This window comes from Procambarus clarkii, chromosome 66 (genome assembly GCF_040958095.1).
Source record: "Procambarus clarkii isolate CNS0578487 chromosome 66, FALCON_Pclarkii_2.0, whole genome shotgun sequence".
Taxonomy (NCBI): Eukaryota; Metazoa; Arthropoda; class Malacostraca; order Decapoda; family Cambaridae; genus Procambarus; species Procambarus clarkii.
In genome coordinates this window covers 1,437,673-1,457,654 of record NC_091215.1, presented here as the reverse complement: position 1 = coordinate 1,457,654, position 19,982 = coordinate 1,437,673, and positions in this window count along the sequence as shown.

The window sequence follows — 19,982 nt, the reverse complement described above, 5'->3', positions numbered from 1 at the left end:
AGAGGGTTCTCCGTCGGCTTCGGGCTGTTTTTGATAAGGAGTTCGGAAGTCTTCTTGGTTTTGTAGAATATTATCAGGTTTATGTTTTGGTTAGGAGTAGTGCTTTTTACTCCTTTACGGATTATTCCTTTCATTATTCTTTCCTCTTTTATATGTTCACTGTGCATGGTTGATTTGTAATATAATTTTATTGGGGGTGTTGTGGTTTCTGTTCTAGGTTCTGAATTATACCAACGGTCCAAGTGGACCGTTGGTATAATATATATATATATATATATATATATATATATATATATATATATATATATATATATATATATATATATATATATATATGTGTGTGTATATATCATCAAAATAAACACGTGATTAAGAATGTGACAATGTCAGACCACGGAGGAAAATGAAACAGGAATTTCCTTAAGTACTTTCGTATATTAAATACATCTTCAGAAGGAATGATGAATGATGTATGAATACATCTTCCTTCTGAAGATGTATTTAATATACGAAAGTACTTAAGGAAATTCCTGTTTCATTTTCCTCCGTGGTCTGACATTGTCATATATATATATATATATATATATATATATATATATATATATATATATATATATATATATATATATATATATATATATATATATATATATAGTTAAATAACAGTATGTAGGAAGGATATGTTGAGAGCATAGATGAACCCTCCTCCCATGGAGGGACCAGTGTAGGAGGCCAAGCTTTTAAGATGGGTGGTTAAGGGTAGGACACTTGAAGAAGTATAAGGGGGGGAGGTGAGTAGAGAGGGGAGGTAGGCGGTAACTTTGAATGATAGGAAGGGTTTCATTCTCGTGTCAGTTTTATGTAGTGAAGTGTGTATATACGGGGGGGTAGAAATAGCCTAAGCTACTCTATCCCTTTGAGATGTATTTATTGCTTATCTCAATAAACATACTTGAGGTGTGTATATATTTATATATTTTACCAATTTCTCTGGTGCGGGTCTCCAATATCTTCATCCGCAGGTGATTAGTTCTTCATGTCGGAGTCGAGAGGTGTTCGCCGTAGGAGGTTTCAGCAGCAAATGGAGTGTGTCAATGATCCGTTAATAGTTCTTGTAAAGAGTGTGGGTGGGCCTCTCCCCTAACTCCCCTACCTTGCTTCCAGAGCGGTACATACCCAGCACCATCACATGACCACTCGCCCACATGTGCCCACATAGTCATGTGGTTCTCACCACATACCAGGAGAGCACGTAGGAGCCATGAACTGTACTAGGAGTGGTGTGCCTCCTCCACGTTGCGAGCCCCGGTGTGTGGTCTTTGACGCCTCATGCATAAGCGGACTGTGTTCGCGTTAAGGTGGTGTCATATGTAGCACCCTTCCCCCTTCCATGCAGGCGACAGTCATCATCAATCACTTGACAATTCCTCACTTCACATTTCCCCAGTCCTCCATAAACGAGACAAAAACTAATAAACACATTATATATATATTGCCGTTTTCATATGGGCACGTATCAGCCTGTGGTCTTGTAGGTCTTTCAGCAGTCAATAAGTAGTTAAAGGCGTGAACTCTTTTTATATACAATTTGGCCGGGGAGGGAGCTTTCGGGGGTGGGTCACCTCTTGGGAGTTTGACACATAACTGGACTAAATGATTCGTTACCACACACCATTCCCAGCAGCTCCCCACCACCCCCCTCCCCCCTACACCTAGCACTCAAGTCTGTTTAACAACATTTAACATCACTCAGTAAACTCAGTCAAAGTCAGTAAGTTAGCGTTTACTGAATGAGGGAAGCATTTTTCATCTTAAAAGGTGTCTACCAGTCTTCAATTTTGTTCTTTCTATCAAATCAAATCAGTGGCAGCATCACTCAGTAAACTCAAAGTCATTAAGTTAGCGTTTTACTGAATGAGGGAAACATTTTACATCTTAAAAGGTGTCTACCAGTCTTAAATTTTTTCCGACTTCATGAAATAGCTTCTACCATCACTCAGTAACTCAGTAAAGGCAGTCAGGCAAACAACAATTATTACAGTGGACTGAAGACTCTAATATGCTATGGGGATAGGACAACTTTTAGTTGAAATTTCTCAGACTGACTTGATGAAATAGGTTCTACCATAACACAGTAAATCAGTAAAGGCAGACACTCAGTCAGTCAGTCAAACAGCAACAGTGGACTAAAAACTCTAATATGCTAAGGGGATAGGACAACTTTTTAGTTTAAATTTCCCAGACTGACATGATGAAATTGCTTCTACCATCACTAAGTAAAGGAAGTCAGCCAGACAGTCAAACAGTAACAGTGAACTGAAGACTCTAATATGCTATCACATCTTAAATTAAATTAAATTCTACTATCATCAACCTTGTATTGAGTGGTCTCTGGTTACCAGCCTACATGCCTTTCACGTAACTTTTTTTTGTCAAACATGAGTTAGTGAACTGAAGACTGTATCAGGCTAAAATCTTAGTCTTGCTATTATTATTATTATATTTATATATTTAAAAAAAATTCGCTTGTTCATTATCACATAGTTCAAGACTTGCTTGCTCTAAGGCCGGCATAAACTAAAATGGAAACATTAAGCAAAGAGAATAAGACCTTGAACTCAGCTTCGGGATTCAGATCATTGCTACTGTGTGTTTTATATCTCGTAACGTAACGGGAGCAACATGCAAACACCTTTCTATTACTGTGTGACTGTTTTTTTTTCATTTCTTGTAACACAGTCAATGTAACGTAATGCATGAAAATAAACTTTCTGTAGCCCAAATAAATAGCATGTTATAATTACCTATGTATTATGCTTGTATGTCTGCTGTATCAGATGGGCCATTGGGCTACATCGGATGGCTCAATTGGGTGCATCTGATGGGCCAATGGGCTGTCTGCGTTGTCCAAGTATTGTACCTCACCCCACTTCACCACTCTCTCCTGCCTATTTATACCCATCACTCGATCTGTAAAATCATTCCTTCTGAAGATGTATTTAATATACGAAAGTACTTAAGGAAATTTCCTGTTTCATTTTCCTCCGTGGTCTGACATTGTCACATTCTTAATCACGTGTTTATTTTCGTGATATACACACACACACATATATATATATATATATATATATATATATATATATATATATATATATATATATATATATATATATATATATATATATATATATATATATATATGTATATATATATATATTAGTCAATGTTACCTCCTACCTCCCCTCTCTACTCACCTCCCACCTTATCCTCCTTCAAGTGTCCTACCCTTAACCACCCATCTTAAAAGCTTGCTCTCCTACACTGGTCCCTCCATAGGAGGAGCGTTCATCTATGCTCTCAACATATCCTTCATACATACTGTTATTTAACTATATATATATATCTAAACGCGATTAACTCTACGGCACATACTCATACATATTCATCTACTACTATCGCTCACATGTTCACAACACCTATTCCTATACTTACACTTTTACCCTACATGACACACAACATCCCACATGCCGCTACCTGTCCCACACCATGTGGGAGCATCCCCCCTCCTCCCTCCCTCTCTCACACTATCAACTTGTTGATGTATATCTCTCCCATTACTTATCCCCTGTTACCCATACACATTTTACCTACATGTTTGATACCTGGTTGATACCTGGTTGATGGGGTTCTGGGAGTTCTTCTACTCCCCAAGCCCGGCCCGAGGTCAGGCTCGACTTGTGAGAGTTTGGTCCACCAGGCTGTTGCTTGGAGCGGCCCGCAGGCCCACATACCCACCACAGCCCGGTTGGTCCGGCAATCCTTGGAGGAATAAATCTAGTTTCCTCTTGAAAATGTCCACGGTTGTTCCGGCAATATTTCTTATGCTTGCTGGGAGGACGTTGAACAACCGCGGACCTCTGATGTTTATACAGTGTTCTCTGATTGTGCCTATGGCACCTCTGCTCTTCATTGGTTCTATTCTACATTTTCTTCCATGTCGTTCACTCCAGTACGTTGTTATTTTACTGTGTAGATTTGGTACTTGGCCCTCCAGTATCTTCCAGGTGTATATTATTTGATATCTCTCTCGTCTTCTTTCTAGTGAGTACATTTGGAGGGCTTTGAGACGATCCCAATAATTTAGGTGCTTTATTGCATCTATGCGTGCCGTATATGTTCTCTGTATTCCCTCTATTTCAGCAATCTCTCCTGCTCTGAAGGGGGAAGTGAGTACTGAGCAGTACTCAAGACGGGACAACACAAGTGACTTGAAGAGTACAACCATTGTGATGGGATCCCTGGATTTGAAAGTTCTCGTAATCCATCCTATCATTTTTCTGGCTGTCGCAATATTTGCTTGGTTATGCTCCTTAAACGTTAGGTCGTCAGACATTATTATTCCCAAATCCTTTACATGCTGTTTTCCTACTATGGGTACATTTGATTGTGTTTTGTACTCTGTATTATGTTTAAGGTCCTCATTTATACCGTACCTGAGTACCTGGAATTTATCACTGTTAAACATCATGTTATTTTCTGATGCCCAGTCGAAAACTTTATTAATATCAGCTTGAAGTTTTTCAATGTCCTCAGCCGAGGTAATTTTCATACTGATTTTTGTGTCATCTGCAAAGGATGATACGAAGCTGTGACTTGTATTTTTGTCTATATCTGATATGAGAATAAGAAAAAGCAGCGGTGCATGGACTGTACCCTGAGGTACAGAGCTTTTCACTGCACTTGGACTAGATTTTATATGGTTCACAGTTACTCGCTGAGTCCTGTTTGACAGAAAACTGAGTATCCAGCGTCCTACTTTACCGGTTATTCCCATTGACTTCATTTTGTGTGCTATCACGCCATGGTCACATTTATCGAAAGCCTTTGCGAAGTCCGTGTATATCACATCAGCATTCTGTTTCTCTTCTAATGCCTGTGACTTTATCGTAGTGCTCAAGTAGCTGTGAGAGGCATGATCTTCCCGCTCGAAATCCATGTTGGCCTGGGTTGTGAAGGTCATTGGTCTCCATGAATTTGGTGACCTGACTCCTAATCACTCTCTCAAATACTTTTATGATATGCGATGTTAGTGCAACTGGTCTATAATTTTTTGCCAATGCTTTGCTCCCTCCCTTGTGTAGAGGGGCTATGTCTGCAACTTTAAGTGCATCTGGTATCTCCCCCGTGTCCAAGCTCTTCCTCCACTCTATACTGAGTGCCTGTGCTACCGGCACTTTGCATTTCTTTATAAATATTGAATTCCATGAGTCTGGACCTGGGGCCGAGTGCATGGGCATGTTTTCAATTTCTTTTTCAAAATTTAGTGCGCTCGTGTTTATATCAGTTATATTTACAGGGGTTTGAATATCCCGCATAAATAAATTGTCTGGATCTTCCACCTTCATGTTGTTTATTGGAGTGCTAAACATGTCCTCATACTGTTTTTTTAGGATTTCACTAATTTCTTTGTCCATCCTCCGTGTATGAACCTTCACTTGTACGAATAGGTCCAATACTGGCAGTGGTTTTTGCTTTTGATTTCGCATATGAGAAGAAATATTTTGGATTTTTCTTTATTTCCTGAATTGCTTTCTGTTCTAACTGCCTTTCTTCAGTTTCATATGAGTGTTTCAATTTCCGCTCGATTTCTTCAATCTCCCTATTTAAATTATTCCTTCTTTGACGGGAAATTCGTGTCTGCATAAGCAGTTCCGTTATTTTTTTCCTGCGTTTATAGTGTCGTCTGCGTTCTCTTTCTACGTTAGATCTCTTTCTGGCTTTCCTCAAAGGAACATGTTTCAGACAGACTTGATACGCTTCTGAAGTCAGTTTTTCTATTCCTTCTGTAGGACTTGTATTATTTAGAACAGTTCCCCATGGAATGTTTGTAAGTTCCCTTGTTTATTATCTCACAGTCTATCCTTTTATTATTAAAATTGAATTTACTGAATAGCCCCTCTCGCTTTATCAACGTTTTAGGTCTATTCTGAGTATTGATGGTAGTTTGCACTTCAGTGAGTTTGTGATCTGAGTATGTGGTATCTGATATCGTAATGTCTCTGATAATGTCTTCATTGTTCGTAAAGACCAGATCTAGAATATTTTCATTTCTCGTTGGCTCCGATATCTGCTGATTGAGTGAAAATTTGTCACAGAATCTAAGTAGTTCTCTAATCTGTGGTTGGTTAGGTCCTGATAGATTTCCTGGTATAATATTATTGTTTGCTATTTTCCACCTGAGACTAGGCAAGTTGAAGTCACCTAGGAAGATAATATCAGGTATCGGGTTCTCCAAATTATCAAGGCTATTCTCTATTTTGCTTATCTGTTCTGTGAATTCCTCAGCCGTTGCATCTGGCGGTTTGTATATTAGTATAATCACTAAATTTATTTTCTCTATTTTTAATCCCAGTACCTCTACCACCTCATTTGTAACGTTTAGGAGCTCCGAGCATACAAGGTCTTCCCTAATATACAGACCCACTCCTCCATGTGACCTAATTTTCCTATCACACCTGTATAGGTTATATCCTGGAATCCAGATCTCACTGTCCAACAATTCCCCTGCATGGGTTTCTGTGAAAGCTCCAAATACTGTATTTGACTCCGTGAGGAAGCCATTTATGAACTGTACTTTGTTGTTTGTTCTTGTTTTCAGTCCTTGTATGTTGGCAAAGATGAATGAGGTTACTCTATTAGTGATAGTTTGATTGGGAGACTTTTTCGGCAAGTCCATTAATCTTGACATGACCCACAACATCCTCACCCTCTGGGATCCACAACGTTCCCACAATGTTACATGCCCCAACCTCCAAGCCCCTTTCACCCTCGGTGACCCATAACGTTCCCCAACGTTACCCATCCCAATTTATGGACTCCCCCACCCACTTTTGACTATGACCGAGCTTGATCCACTGAGGTTCTCTTCGGTGGCGCGCATGGTTTTCCCATAGGTGGGGGCCCCTCCTATGGGAAAGGAGGGGGGGCCCTCTCATGGGAAGACATACCTAGGAAGCCGAGTTTATTAAGGTGTATAGTTAGGGAAGGGTGTGTGAAGTAGGCGAGAAAGGAAGTGAAGAGGGTCACCCATGGAGGCCTTTGGCTGGACCGTCAGTGGTCCTCACACTCACATTCTCTCTCTCGTGTTTAAACACTGATGTCTGTGGTGTGTAGGAAAGTTAACATGTTGGCAGAAAGGATAGATGACAGAGTGAAGTGTGTATATTTCCAAAACGTGTAACTTTCTCACCATAGCCGCCTGCTGTTGCCTCTGGCTCTGCCTCCTAGTCTTCAACACAGGCTGTAAGAGGGGTCATTAGTTTCGTGTCATACACGATTGTTCACAGGGGGACGTCTCGGTGGCTTTTAAGCTGGGAGCGAGGTAACCATAATATTTTGTAAACAAAGGTCCCCCCCCCATCACCCCGCCCCTCCCCTCCCCTCCAGCCTCCAGCTAGAAGCATAAGGAGTTCCACATGCCACATGGCACATAGCCCATGGGGCATACCACATGGTAAGAGAGAGCAGGTAATAGAGCTTCGTAGGAGGATTGTGTTCGAGCAGTCTACCCTCTTTGAGGGGTGGGACAGCAGTGAGGTACATGAGTGGGAGGGGTTGAGTATTTTGTCAACAATACCCCAGCATCCCAACCCCCTTGCGCACTCCCTCTAATACCTTCCACTTAGGGGCCATATTACGAAAAAATTTGGGAGAAATCGTAAAATTATGAAAAAAAATTATAAAAATAGTACGTAGTTCTGGCAACACTGTGGTGCAAACCAAATAATTTTACTATATAAATTGATGTATTTATGGTACATTTGCTGCCGTAATTGTGCATAATCCGGTGCTCTGCGGCTAAGTATTGCGTCGTACGTGCTAATAGTCAAATTTTTCGTAATAACGTCGGAAATAACTCTGTATATACGATTGATAAATACACACTCATTGGCAACCGTCTCCTCCTAGCAGGGGTGAGTGAGGTAGAAGATACCAGTCACATGGTGTGTCCTGTTGAGTGCGAAGTCTCTGTCGACGCGCTCTCTATTCTCGCTCCTGGAATATCGCATTTGTTGCGTCTACTGCACAATGACATATAAGAGGAAGTGTCAGAAGATAGGAGCAGCAAATCTGGCACTCGGTCGCCATCTTTATCAGCAAAGGAAACCCGCTTTAGTACAAAGAAGAGTAATATCCAGTGAAGATCGTGGTGGCCTCCCAGCAACAGCTGAGAGGGGCATGACGACCCCCTCCTCGACCTGCCTCACACACCTCCCTCCTCCCCAGCCCCTCTCTCCACGCCTCAATGTGTACGGACCAGCCACGACAGTGCCATCTACATCTACTGGCGAGGATGATGGGGCAGTGCCATCTACATCTACTGGCGAGTATGATGGGGCAGGGCCATCTACATCTACTAGCGAGGATGATGGGGCACTGCCATCTACATCTACTGGCGAGTATGATGGGGCAGTGCCATCTACATCTACTGGCGAGGATGATGGGGCAGTGCCATCTACATCTAATAGCGAGGATGATGGGGCAGAGCCATCCATGGGCCAGCCTCATTGGTATACCTCAGAATGATATAACTGATTGGTACTTCAGTGCAAAGGACAAATTGATGCAGCAACCAACGAGACGCACCACCAAGCCAAGACAGGCTCCTGAGGAAGGTAATCCCGGTTATGGGGCAGGTGCCTATTAGTGCCCATTGCAGTGCCACCTTGAGGACCCACAATTCGGACCAATTACAGTAGGTTAGTATGTTTTAGTGTTATAATTTGATATTTTGTAATAAATAATTGTAATATATATGTGCAGGCATATATATATATATATATATATATATATATATATATATATATATATATATATATATATATATATCTATATATATATATATATATATATATATATATATATATATATATATATATATATTGGTAGCAGTCTTTCCTGTAGACATATATTATTAAATATGACCGAAAAAGTAAGATTAATAATTCTAACACGAATTTTTCTCAATCTTTTGTACATTTCTTTTCACTGTTGGAGGTAAATCAAAAATCAATTCTCCAAAATTCATTTTTATTTCTAGTCTGACGCGACACGAGCGCGTTTCGTAAGACTTATTACATTTTCAAAGACTTTAGTTTACAAATACACAACTGAATAGAACTTACGCATCTCCGATTTTGTATCTACATTTGAGTGAGGTGGATGGGGTGAGGTGGCATTAATAGGGTATTAATTTCATCAACACAAGACAGAACAAAAGGTGGCATTAATAGGGAATTAATTTCATCAACACAAGACAGAACACGAAACAATGGGTATTGAATAGAAGTGTTTGTAGAAAGCCTATTGGTCCATATTTCTTGATGCTTCTATATTGGAGCGGAGTCTTGAGGTGGGTAGAATATAGTTGTGCATTAATTGGCTGTTGATTGCTGGTGTTGACTTCTTGATGTGTAGTGCCTCGCAAACGTCAAGCCGCCTGCTATCGCTGTATCTATCGATGATTTCTGTGTTGTTTACTAGGATTTCTCTGGCGATGGTTTGGTTGTGGGAAGAGGTTATATGTTCCTTAATGGAGCCTAGTTGCTTATGCATCGTTAAACGCCTAGAAAGAGATGTTGTTGTCTTGCCTATATACTGGGTTTTTTGGAGCTAACAGTCCCCAAGATGGCATTTGAAGGCATAGACGACGTTAGTCTCTTTTAAAGCGTTCTGTTTTGTGTCTGGAGAGTTTCTCATGAGTAGGCTGGCCGTTTTTCTGGTTTTATAGTAAATCGTCAGTTTTATCCTCTGATTTTTGTCTGTAGGGATAACGTTTCTATTAACAATATCTTTCAGGACCCTTTCCTCCGTTTTATGAGCTGTGGAAAAGAAGTTCCTGTAAAAAAGTCTAATAGGGGGTATAGGTGTTGTGTTAGTTGTCTCTTCAGAGGTTGCATGGCGTTTCACTTTCCTTCTTATGATGTCTTCGACGAAACCATTGGAGAAGCCGTTGTTGACTAGGACCTGCCTTACCCTACAGAGTTCTTCGTCGACTTGCTTCCATTCTGAGCTGTGGCTGAGAGCACGGTCGACATATGCGTTAACAACACTCCTCTTGTGCCTCTCTGGGCAGTCGCTGTTGGCATTTAGGCACATTCCTATGTTCGTTTCCTTAGTGTAGACTGCAGTGTGGAAACCTCCGCTCTTTTCCATGACTGTTACATCTAGAAAGGGCAGCTTCCCATCCTTTTCCATCTCGTAAGTGAAACGCAGCACGGAACTCTGCTCAAATGCCTCCTTCAGCTCCTGCAGATGTCTGACATCAGGTACCCGTGTAAAAATGTCGTCAACATACCTGCAGTATATGGCCGGTTTCAAGTTCATGTCGACTAAGACTTTTTGCTCGATGGTACCCATGTAGAAGTTTGCAAAGAGGACACCTAGGGGAGAACCCATGGTGACCCCATCTACTTGCTTATACATGTGCCCATCCGGGCTCAAGAAGGGTGCCTCTTTAGTACAAGCTTGGAGTAGTTTCCTCAGAATATTTTCTGGTATGTCAAGAGGAGTATAGACTGGATCACGATACACTCTGTCGGCAATCATCCCGATTGTCTCGTCCACAGGTACGTTGATAAACAGCGATTCTACGTCCAACGAGGCTCTTATCCCTGTGGCCCGTGTGCCCCGCAGTAAGTCAACAAATTCCTTTGGAGACTTCAGGCTGAAGGCACAAGGAACATAAGGAGTCAGCAGGCCGTTGAGTCGCTTCGCCAGTCTGTACGTGGGTGTGGGTATCTGGCTAATGATTGGCCGAAGTGGGTTTCCAGGCTTGTGTGTCTTGACATTTCCATACGCATATCCAGGTTTATATTCCCCAATGATCTTTGGCAGGTGGAGTCCGGATTTCTTGGCGTTCACAGTTTCGATCAGTTTGTTGACCTTTGCTTTTAATTCGGCTGTAGTGTCCTTCGTTACCCTTTGGAACTTTGTTTGGTCAGAGAGTATGATGTTCATTTTCGCCAGATATTCGTCTTTTTTAAGAATGACATATATTGGCGACTTGTCACCTCTCCTGACAACTATCTCCTTGTTCTCACGAAGGCTTTTAGCTGCCGCTTTGAGCTCGGGGGACAGTATGGTGCTTCTGTAATTGCCTCGATTCTTTCCTCCTTCTGCAATAAGTTCTGCTTGTAAGGTATCTTTGGTAGTGACCTTCTTTTGTGTCTCGAGGTCGAATATGTCGTCCAACAGAATTTTCAACTCTACTTTCCGGGCCATCTCACTCGGTCTGGACATAACATGACAGTTTATGCCCAGATTTAGGAGAGTGACTTGGTCCTCAGTGAGGTTAATTCCTGCAAGGTTCAGGAAGCCATCTCTTGGTCGTAGAGACGGCCAGCCTACTCATGAGAAACTCTCCAGACACAAAACAGAACGCTTTAGAAGAGACTAACATCGTCTATGCCTTCAAATGCCCTCTTGGGGACTGTAAGCTCCAAAAAACCCAGTATATAGGCAAGACAACAACATCTCTTTCTAGGCGTTTAACGATGCTTAAGCAACAGGGCTCCATTAAGGAACATATAATCTCTTCCCACAACCAAACCATCGCCAGAGAAATCCTAGTAAACAACACAGAAATCATCGATAGATACAGCGATAGCAGGCGGCTTGACGTTTGTGAGGCACTACACATCAAGAAGTCAACACCAGCAATCAACAGCCAATTAATGCACAACTATATTCTACCCACCTCAAGACTCCGCTCCAATATAGAAGCATCAAGAAATATGGACCAATAGGCTTTCTACAAACACTTCTATTCAATACCCATTGTTTCGTGTTCTGTCTTGTGTTGATGAAATTAATACCCTATTAATGCCACCTCTTGTTCTGTCTTGTGTTGATGAAATTAATACCCTATTAATGCCACCTCACCCCATCCACCTCACTCAAATGTAGATATAAAATCGGAGATGCGTAAGTTCTATTCAGTTGTGTATTTGTAAACTAAAGTCTTTGAAAATGTAATAAGTTTTACGAAACGCGCTCGTGTCGCGTCAGACTAGAAATAAAAATGAATTTTGGAGAATTGATTTTTGATTTACCTCCAACAGTGAAAAGAAATGTACGAAAGATTGAGAAAATTCGTGTTAGAATTATTAATCTTACTTTTTCGGTCATATTTAATAATAATATATATATATATATATATATATATATATATATATATATATATATATATGTCGTACCTAATAGCCAGAACTCACTTCTTGGCCTACTATGCAAGGCCCGATTTGCCTAATAAGCAAAGTTTTCATGAATTAATGTTTTTTCGACTACCTAACCTACCTAACCTAACCTAACCTAACTTTTTCCGCTACCTAACCCAACCTAACCTATAAAGATAGGTTAGGTTAGGTTAGGTAGGGTTGGTTAGGTTCGGTCATATATCTACGTTAATTTTAACTCTAATAAAAAAAAATTGACTTCATACATAATGAAATGGGTAGCTTTATCATTTCATAAGAAAAAAAATAGAGAAAATATATTAATTCAGGAAAACTTGGCTTATTAGGCAAATCGGGCCTTGCATAGTAGGCTGAGAATTGCGTTCTGGCTACTAGGTACGACATATATATATATATATATATATATATATATATATATGCAAACAAGCCTAAATGGTCCCCAGGACTATATGCGACTGAAATCTCACACCCCAGAAGTGACTCGAACCCATACTACCAGGAACAACGCAACTGGTAACTACAGGACGCCTTAATCCGCTTGACCATCACCACAGGACATAAGGAAGTGATAGCTGAAGTTATTTGAACCACTTCCCCACCGGCACTCGGATGGTATTCTTGGGCATAGCATTTTATCAAATCACCTCATTCTTTGGGGCACACGTGAGAAACACAAATGCAAACAAGCCTGAATGGTCCCCAGGACTATATGCGACTGAAAACTCACACCCCAGAAGTGACTCGAACCCTTACTCCCAGGAGCAACGCAACTGGTAACTACAGGACGCCTTAATCCACTTGATTATCATGACCGGACATAAGGCAGTGATAAAATGCTATGCCCAAGAATACCATCCGAGTGCCAGCGGGGAAGTGGTTCAAATAGCTTTGGCTATCACTTCCTTATGTCCGTTCATGATGGTCAAGCGGATTAAGGCGTTCTGTAGTTACCAGTTGCGTTGCTCCTGGGAGTATGGGTTCGAGTCACTTCTGGGGTGTGAGTTTTCAGTCATATATATATATATATATATATATATATATATATATATATATATATATATATATATATATATATATATATATATATATATATATATATTGTGACGGTGTTCCTCCCCTTATATTTCTCCCACGCCAGCTGTAAGAGTCATATCCACTTCACGCGAACGTTCTCTACGTTCCGGGGAACAATTTGACATATGTGGGAGCGTGAAGTGTTCTTGCGTTGGCGAGAAATTCGCAAAAGAAGAGCGTTTTGGCTAGTGGCTTAGGCCCTTTAGGACGCCAAGATGACGCCGGACACTACGATTTCCCGCCAAGACGTTGTGACGTCAGTGGCACCAGATTGGTCAAGAACAATGACGTGGCACAGGGAGCCAATGAGAAACGCCCCTGGCAAGTATGATGTCACGAGTGCAGGGGGGTCCAGACGGCGCGGGCCGTGGCGCCCAGGAGTTTGATACGGCACGTCAAGGAGGTCGGACATGCGATAGGGGATCCTGTCAGTTTGACAGGATCCCCATATCTCCGGTGGATTTACGCATCACCAGTGGTCTGCCAGCACCTTGTGAGGTCTTCCTATAATCCATGTGTTGGACCGAAGTAGGAATTGAGAAATGAGCAGCAAGTGCTCCAGTGACAGGTGCAGCGCAGGAGTGAAGTCTAGGCAGTTACGTCTATGACGTCTGATAGCTTCACCAGTCGGGTGATGACGTAGCGGCTGGGTCAATCCACCGTGAGAGAGGAGTTTGACATGACACTTCGAGGAGGTTGGACGTGCAATAGGGGGTCCTGTCAGTCTGACAGTTTTGCCCCATTCCAGTGGATTTACGCGTCATCCTGTAGTCTGCAATCACCCTGTGAGGTCTTCCTTTATTTCATGTGTTGGACCGAAGAAGGAATTGACGCGTATTGAGCAGCAAGCGCTCCAGTGACAGGTGTGTTGCAAGAAGTAAAGTCTGAACAGTGACGTCCGGGACGACTGTGCAGTTTCACCAGTTTAGGTGACGATGTAGCGGCTGGGCCAATCCACTGAGAGGCAGGAGAAGAACGAAAACTAGCTGGGAATCAGGACGATTGCAGCCAAAAGAAAGGACTGCAGACGTAGTTGTGAGGAGAAGTCGACGGCCAGGAGACCGACTCCAACCCTTCAAGAAGTTGTGGAGGAGCCCGGGCCTGCAGAGGATAGAGCACGGTGAAAACGCATTTTTTGAGGTGTTGAAGAGATTCCTGGAGAGAGCAACAGTGTGTGTGTGGGGGCGTTCTGTACAACGAGTTGAGAGCCGGGACCAGGAGCTTCAATTCAACTCTCAACAGAGGGCGAGTCCACATCATTGAGGTGGAAGTAGGTAATTCAGTTTTCCCTCCCCATTCCCCTTTAGTCAGCTATTTAGCCAGAGTATCATCTATGTCGTGAGCACGGCTCACCAATGTCTATGTCATAATAAGGCACAGTTGTGCAGAGAGATGCTGTAGAGAGCTCTCAAGAAATATTTATGTGGTGTGTGAGTGCACCTGTGATTTATCGAAGAGATTGCTGTGTCGAGGACATTTACATTCATGAGACATTAATATTATAAGTTTGTGTCAGAGAATATATATATATAAATGTACCATTTATTAGTGTAAGGCTGTGTGCCCCATATTGACTCATTATTGCTAATATTGATGAAGTGATCTATATATATGCTGGAGTATTGAATAACATATTCATGTGTACAGTGATTTACTGTGTTATTGCCATTGAAGTGACTTACGGTGTTTAAGGCCAGTACAGTGATTTATTGCATTTATTATCATTACTGTGATATACGGTGTTTAATGCCATTACTGTGAGTTACTGTCGTAATTGCCATTGAAATGATTTATTGAGCTTAAGGCCAGTGCAGTGATTATTGCGCTTAACGCCATTATAGCAAGTTATTGTGTTGATTGCCAGTATTGTGATTACTGTGAATTTAAAGAAATAGGTGCTTAACGCCAGGACAACAAGTACAGAGAGAATATACAGTGAGGGGGGCGTGGCAGCTGGGAATGTATGACAGGAGGGGGAGTGTTGCCGTCACTTAGTACTCCAGATTATGAAGAGGGAGTGATCTGCTGCCATGTACTTCGTTGTTGTTGTTGATCCAGTGCTATAATACTTTAATATTTTAAGTAAAATACAAAACCACCTTCGCGTTTGTATTATCCCTGGATTACTTGTTGCTATTGAGATTATTGAGTCCATATAAAGAGAGAGTGATTGAGATATATATACATACCTGCCTGTTACTAGATTTAATTAGTGTGCTCTCTGCCACTATTACCACAGTTCCACAATATTACTGACGTGTTACTGGACACGGAGAACACCAGTTGGCGACCTTTCAGATAGCATTAGAGCCCTTTGTTAGGGCGGGCACACGATCAAGAGAGTGTTCCCACTCGCCTTCAGGCTATAAGGCCGGCCGGAGGTAGACTGCGATACCTCCAGGTGAACAGTGGCACCTTGAGGATGGAGTGAAGACCCGCAGGGCTACAGTAAGTAACAGTTACCACTCCTACTACTTGGTGGTGACTGGTGAGAGGTAGAGAAACCCCGACATTGTCGATATTGCCAGGATATTAAGTACGGTTACTTACTAGGAAACCCCGACAATATATATATATATATATATATATATATATATATATATATATATATATATATATATATATATATATATATATATATATAACTGAAAACTCACACCCCAGAAGTGACTCGAACCCATACTCCCAGAAGCAACGCAACTGGTATGTACAAGACGCCTTAATCCACTTGACCATCACGACCGGACAAAATGAGGTGATAGCCGAGGCTATTTGAACCACCCCACCGACGGCACTCGGATAGTAATCTTGTGCATAGCATTTTACCAAATCACCTCATTCTTTGGGGCACACGTGAGGAACACAAATGCGAACAAGCCTGAATGGTCCCCAGGACAATATGCAACTGAAAACTCACACCCCAGAAGTGACTCGAACCCATACTCCCAGAAGCAACGCAACTGGTATGTACAAGACGCCTTAATCCACTTGACCATCATGACCGGACAAAATGAGGTGATAGCCGAGGCTATTTGAACCACCCCACCGACGGCACTCGGATAGTAATCTTGGGCATAGCATTTTACCAAATCACCTCATTCTTTGGGGCACACGTGAGGAACACAAATGTGAACAAGCCTGAATGGTCCCCAGGACAATATGCAACTGAAAACTCACACCCCAGAAGTGACTCGAACCCATACTCCCAGAAGCAACGCAACTGGTATGTACAAGACGCCTTAATCCACTTGACCATCACGACCGGACAAAATGAGGTGATAGCCGAGGCTATTTGAACCACCCCACCGACGGCACTCGGATAGTAATCTTGGGCATAGCATTTTACCAAATCACCTCATTCTTTGGGGCACACGTGAGGAACACAAATGCGAACAAGCCTGAATGGTCCCCAGGACAATATGCAACTGAAAACTCACACCCCAGAAGTGACTCGAACCCATACTCCCAGAAGCAACGCAACTGGTATGTACAAGACGCCTTAATCCACTTGACCATCATGACCGGACAAAATGAGGTGATAGCCGAGGCTATTTGAACCACCCCACCGACGGCACTCGGATAGTAATCTTGGGCATAGCATTTTACCAAATCACCTCATTCTTTGGGGCACACGTGAGGAACACAAATGCGAACAAGCCTGAATGGTCCCCAGGACAATATGCAACTGAAAACTCACACCCCAGAAGTGACTCGAACCCATACTCCCAGAAGCAACGCAACTGGTATGTACAAGACGCCTTAATCCACTTGACCATCACGACCGGACAAAATGAGGTGATAGCCGAGGCTATTTGAACCACCCCACCGCCGGCACTCGGATAGTAATCTTGGGCATAGCATTTTACCAAATCACCTCATTCTTTGGGGCACACGTGAGGAACACAAATGCGAACAAGCCTGAATGGTCCCCAGGACAATATGCAACTGAAAACTCACACCCCAGAAGTGACTCGAACCCATACTCCCAGAAGCAACGCAACTGGTATGTACAAGACGCCTTAATCCACTTGACCATCACGACCGGACAAAATGAGGTGATAGCCGAGGCTATTTGAACCACCCCACCGACGGCACTCGGATAGTAATCTTGGGCATAGCATTTTACCAAATCACCTCATTCTTTGGGGCACACGTGAGGAACACAAATGCGAACAAGCCTGAATGGTCCCCAGGACAATATGCAACTGAAAACTCACACCCCAGAAGTGACTCGAACCCATACTCCCAGAAGCAACGCAACTGGTATGTACAAGACGCCTTAATCCACTTGACCATCACGACCGGACAAAATGAGGTGATAGCCGAGGCTATTTGAACCACCCCACCGCCGGCACTCGGATAGTAATCTTGGGCATAGCATTTTACCAAATCACCACATTCTTTGGGGCACACGTGAGGAACACAAATGCGAACAAGCCTGAATGGTCCCCAGGACAATATGCAACTGAAAACTCACACCCCAGAAGTGACTCGAACCCATACTCCCAGAAGCAACGCAACTGGTATGTACAAGACGCCTTAATCCACTTGACCATCACGACCGGACAAAATGAGGTGATAGCCGAGGCTATTTGAACCACCCCACCGCCGGCACTCGGATAGTAATCTTGGGCATAGCATTTTACCAAATCACCTCATTCTTTGGGGCACACGTGAGGAACACAAATGCGAACAAGCCTGAATGGTCCCCAGGACAATATGCAACTGAAAACTCACACCCCAGAAGTGACTCGAACCCATACTCCCAGAAGCAACGCAACTGGTATGTACAAGACGCCTTAATCCACTTGACCATCACGACCGGACAAAATGAGGTGATAGCCGAGGCTATTTGAACCACCCCACCGCCGGCACTCGGATAGTAATCTTGGGCATAGCATTTTACCAAATCACCTCATTCTTTGGGGCACACGTGAGGAACACAAATGCGAACAAGCCTGAATGGTCCCCATGACAATATGCAACTGAAAACTCACACCCCAGAAGTGACTCGAACCCATACTCCCAGAAGCAACGCAACTGGTATGTACAAGACGCCTTAATCCACTTGACCATCACGACCGGACAAAATGAGGTGATAGCCGAGGCTATTTGAACCACCCCACCGCTGGCACTCGGACAGTAATCTTGGGCATAGCATTTTACCAAATAACCTCATTCTTTGGGGCACACGTGAGGAACACAAATGCGAACAAGCCTGAATGGTCCCCAGGACAATATGCAACAAAAAACTCACACCCCAGAAATGACTCGAACCCATACTCCCAGAAGCAACGCAACTGGTATGTACAAGATGCCTTAATCCACTTGACCATCACGACCGGACAAAATGAGGTGATAGCCGAGGCTATTTGAACCACCCCACCGCCGGCACTCGGATAGTAATCTTGGGCATAGCATTTTACCAAATCACCTCATTCTTTGGGGCACACGTGAGGAACACAAATGCGAACAAGCCTGAATGGTCCCCAGGACAATATGCAACTGAAAACTCACACCCCAGAAGTGACTCGAACCCATACTCCCAGAAGCAACGCAACTGGTATGTACAAGACGCCTTAATCCACTTGACCATCACGACCGGACAAAATGAGGTGATAGCCGAGGCTATTTGAACCACCCCACCGCCGGCACTCGGATAGTAATCTTGGGCATAGCATTTTACCAAATCACCTCATTCTTTGGGGCACACGTGAGGAACACAAATGCGAACAAGCCTGAATGGTCCCCAGGACAATATGCAACTGAAAACTCACACCCCAGAAGTGACTCGAACCCATACTCCCAGAAGCAACGCAACTGGTATGTACAAGACGCCTTAATCCACTTGACCATCACGACCGGACAAAATGAGGTGATAGCCGAGGCTATTTGAACCACCCCACCGCCGGCACTCGGATAGTAATCTTGGGCATAGCATTTTACCAAATCACCTCATTCTTTGGGGCACACGTGAGGAACACAAATGCGAACAAGCCTGAATGGTCCCCAGAACAATATGCAACTGAAAACTCACACCCCAGAAGTGACTCGAACCCATACTCCCAGAAGCAACGCAACTGGTATGTACAAGACGCCTTAATCCACTTGACCATCACGACCGGACAAAATGAGGTGATAGCCGAGGCTATTTGAACCACCCCACCGACGGCACTCGGATAGTAATCTTGGGCATAGCATTTTACCAAATCACCTCATTCTTTGGGGCACACGTGAGGAACACAAATGCGAACAAGCCTGAATGGTCCCCAGGACAATATGCAACTGAAAACTCACACCCCAGAAGTGACTCGAACCCATACTCCCAGAAGCAACGCAACTGGTATGTACAAGACGCCTTAATCCACTTGACCATCACGACCGGACAAAATGAGGTGATAGCCGAGGCTATTTGAACCACCCCACCGCCGGCACTCGGATAGTAATCTTGGGCATAGCATTTTACCAAATCACCTCATTCTTTGGGGCACACGTGAGGAACACAAATGCGAACAAGCCTGAATGGTCCCCAGGACAATATGCAACTGAAAACTCACACCCCAGAAGTGACTCGAACCCATACTCCCAGAAGCAACGCAACTGGTATGTACAAGACGCCTTAATCCACTTGACCATCACGACCGGACAAAA